The sequence below is a fragment of the Carassius auratus genome, unplaced genomic scaffold (assembly GCF_003368295.1).
Source record: "Carassius auratus strain Wakin unplaced genomic scaffold, ASM336829v1 scaf_tig00044432, whole genome shotgun sequence".
Taxonomy (NCBI): Eukaryota; Metazoa; Chordata; class Actinopteri; order Cypriniformes; family Cyprinidae; genus Carassius; species Carassius auratus.
In genome coordinates this window covers 94,945-98,910 of record NW_020526825.1, presented here as the reverse complement: position 1 = coordinate 98,910, position 3,966 = coordinate 94,945, and the positions used below count along the sequence as shown (strand labels likewise).

Below are 3,966 nucleotides of genomic sequence, written 5' to 3'. Positions count from 1 at the left end.
TTCACTTGGAATTGGATGCTAATCTTGCTCTTGATACATCATACTGGTCACAAAGGTTTATTGAATTATAAAATCAAAGCTTTTAGTTGATTGTGATATCTTATGGACAACTGGGACTGCTTTGTCAAATGTAATGGAACGTCTAAAACTAATTTTGCAACATATTAAAACCATGGAGAGTTTCTTACTTATGTTTGCTATCCAAATTACTCAAAAAGGATTAACCAGTTTGTGCAACAAACAACTTCCTGTGGGAAAAAATATATATATATCTTTACAGGAGTTGACTGAAGCATCATAGATTGGTATTTTTCCTTTGGACTGGTATGCAACCAGTTAGCAACCACCTATAGCACCACAAGAAATAGCAACATGCTCAGAAAAATTTATATGAAAAAAAGACTACAGTAGAGTAACAAATATCATGTTCTTTAAACCACCTGAAACACCTTTGATTAGGAGTTTGGAAGAATGGGATTTTTTCACTTGGACGATTAAGCAGCTACCTAGCAACCATCAAGAAGCACCCTAGCAACATGTGAAAACAATGAAGATTTTAGTAACACCCTTACATGTCTTGCAAAAACACCTGAAACACCTCCTTTTGATTGGGATTTTTAACAACATGTTAAAATGGCTCAAAACACCTTAGCAACCATTTATAACGCATGTCATTGAGTTTTGCATGGGCAAACGCCACTACAGAAATACGAAACTGCAGTTGCTTCATACATTACATTTCAAAGGAGCCACTATTTTCAGCTAAAAACTTTAGACATTTTCAGGTTTTTGAAAATGTTAACTACAAAAATGTGTGATTTTCTGAAAGCAGTGATGTTATGAGCATACTCATTACGTGAGGCAGGCATGTACATCGCCAACTACTGGCCTGGCATGCATTATACAGCATTTTTACTTATTCCGCAGATCCGTGTTTTCCTTCTCAAAGGAAACATACCGTTTATAAAAGTGACTTAGTAAAAGCCATTATGATGCATTAACACAATTATTAACATTGTAAATTTATTTTTTTACTTCTTTTTAGTGTATGCCATAACATTACTCTTAGTGTTTACCTTGGGATTAACTTTCAGAAAGTGACACAGAGTAAGGGTCAATTTTTTTTAATCAAGCAAGTCCTGAAACCTAAAACTTCTACTTCTGTAGACTCCAGGTGGCAGTTTTGGAAAATGGTGGCACTGGAGACCAAATTCTTCTTTAAGGTTTTACATCTAATTCATCACCTTTTTTTTTTTTCTAACCCTGCTGACCCAAGATGAGTCGGAAGAAGTCAGTTCCTGCCTTCATGGATAATTATATCACTTATAAATGATTCAATACAAAATTTTAAGTAGTTATTAAGATTAATGTGGTTTGAATTGGTCAAATGTGCTTGGAAAAGAATATGATCAGAATATTAGCTCACATAATAATTCAGCATGCACTGTACACTGTACACCACTATAGAAGGTTCCCAACTGTGACGACTTCCACTTCTGGGAACCCTGAAAAAAAGGGTCCATTAAGAAGCAGTTGGTTATAGATACAGGAAGTGCTTGCAAGCTGAAAACCCTCACGTTTCCTGTAAATGCAGAAGACAAAGAAATCATTAGCATGCATCACGTGTCGCCATTCATGTTGGTGCATTAATGAGGGAAGTGTTTTCAGTCACCTCCTGGGAAGTTCACCTTCCCATCCTACCAGAATCGAAGCACAACACCGGAGTAATAATCCACCCGAATCCATTGTGCGCGACTCAACTTTGGCTCCTCGCAACTAGAGAAGACTCTCTCTCCATTTCTCTTCTGTTAGCCTTTCATTTCTGTTCAGGCTTTGTGAAAGCCACCCGAAGCCTCAAATCCACAGGCCCCAGGTCCCCGTCGAGCTCTTTCATGCCGAGATAAACAGGCAGGCGCAGGATTTAATTCAAACATATAGACAAGTCTGTCGCCGCCTCGCTCCTAGGAATTGAAGACTTTTAACAGCTGTTTGACAGCGCTCATTTGCCCGGGGACCAGAAATCCCAGTTCAATCTGGAAACTCTTTTGGCTCCAGCATAAAACCAGAGATGTAGCATAGCACGGCTTTCACAGACAATGTATCGAGATCCTCGTCGACGCCTCTTTGCTGAAGTTTTGGCACGGTTCGAGTCTATCGTGACCCGACAATAACAGGATTTGTGGAAGTCGAGCCAGAGTTTCAAGGACAGCGGGCGTTGGCTTCTGATGTGGGGTCCTTAGAAGCGAAGACAAGCCATGAGTGGTGTGAATGCACAATCCATCATTTCAAACGCATTGACAGTAAAAGCACAACCCATGTGGACGCACTGATAGAATGGGGTCAGGTTAGCCTTGGTCACCTAAAGTTGACTGAGGAATAAGTTAAAAAAGTGGCAGCAGAGCTGAGAATCAATGGAAAAGTGAAAAGAAACGTCTTTTGCTGTGGTTCTAGCTTTCTCCCGCTACCCCGGGGAATCAGAGAAACGTCTGCGCAGATGTGTCAATATCAGCAACATCTGACTCTTGTCAGCAGATTTCTGCCTGCGGGAGGTCGGAAAAGCTGAGATTGTCAAGAAACCATTATTTCAAACGTTCAGAATGACAAGCACTGGTTGAATAACAGCATCAAAACAGTACTAATTTAATAATAACTTTAAGTGTGAAACATTCCAAGAGGAAGTTAGCTAAAAAGCACATTTAATCTTCTTTTTAGAAATTCTTGTAAAATTAAAATTCATGGATCAGTTGGTAAAACTAAAAACCACAAACCATCACATTCATTGTATAACATATATATATATATATATATATATATATATAGAACATCACACAATTGAAATTATCGAAATCTAAAAATGTTATTTGGCACTTTTAGTAAATATTTCCATTCATATTTTTTGTTTAGTTTGGGCTAAAGTACTAAAATTAATAAAGATTAAGCAAGAAATATGGCTCAGTGGTAGAACATTGCCTTAGCAGTGCAAAAGGTTGTGGGTTCGATCCCCAGGGAACATGTTAGGTTAAAAAAAGTTAGCCTGAATGCACTGTAAGTCACTTTTGATAAAAAGAGTCTACTAAATGTTATTCTGAAAATGACTGCATTAGCAACGATATTATGGTGCAAACTTTGCTACTCTGGTGAAATTTGTTCAATAAAAACAGCTGTTGACTAAAACGTTATGCCCAAGGCAGACTAATAAGCATTGAGTATTTGTTTATTTATCTAAAATGAATTATTCTACGTGAATCAGAAGAGAAATGAGGACATTTTGTTTTCTCCACACAGCCGCGGCCTAATTCTGTGCACCAACTTCCTGTCAACCTTCAGCGGTTCCCGCGTTTAGCCGGCTGTCAGCCATATGTGGAACTTCTCTGGTTCTGACGGGCGGAGAATCTATCAGCACTGTTTACCTTTTTTAAAGAATTGGAGGCGTTCGGCAGAAAGCCCGTCTGTTTGAATATCCGTCAGCGCCTATAGCGCGGCTTCTGGCCGTCCTCGGGGAGCCTTCAGGTGAAACCAACCAAATGCTTGATGTCTGGAGGATATTAAATATTTCCTTTGTGTCTAATGTCCATTATGGAGACCGTGAGACACGCAGCAGGTCATCGTCTCTCCTGCCATTGGATACGACAAACACAACACGCACCGGTCAAACATCTTTTATCCTGTTTATTCGTCTGTTTATTCGTCTCCCCCCTCCGTGTTCTGTCTTGACTGACACACAGATCTGTTTGTAGACGTCAGATACTGCCTATTGGGACATGTCGGTAAACATATTAGCATATAGCGCAACAAGGGTTGATATTATGCTAGCACCACAATAATTTTAGCTGTCATCTTACTCAGTCAAACTACCTTAAGAAGACAAAACAACAGTCTGTTGTTGTGGTTTGTAAGCTAAGTGCGTGAATACAAATGGCTCTAGTTATGCTACCATGTCTTCTATACTCAGTTTTCTCTGTCAGA

General features: G+C 39.2%; 1 long non-coding RNA gene across 1 annotated transcript; it reads right to left on the bottom strand.

The window, feature by feature from the left end:
• Positions 1-1,165: 1,165 nt before the first annotated feature.
• LOC113087029 (uncharacterized) lies at positions 1,166-3,717 on the bottom strand. Its single transcript, XR_003285192.1, has 3 exons — positions 3,411-3,717; positions 1,673-2,235; positions 1,166-1,582 (listed from the first exon to the last, which is right to left on the bottom strand). It is a non-coding gene; the product is annotated as an uncharacterized LOC113087029 (long non-coding RNA).
• Positions 3,718-3,966: the final 249 nt, after the last annotated feature.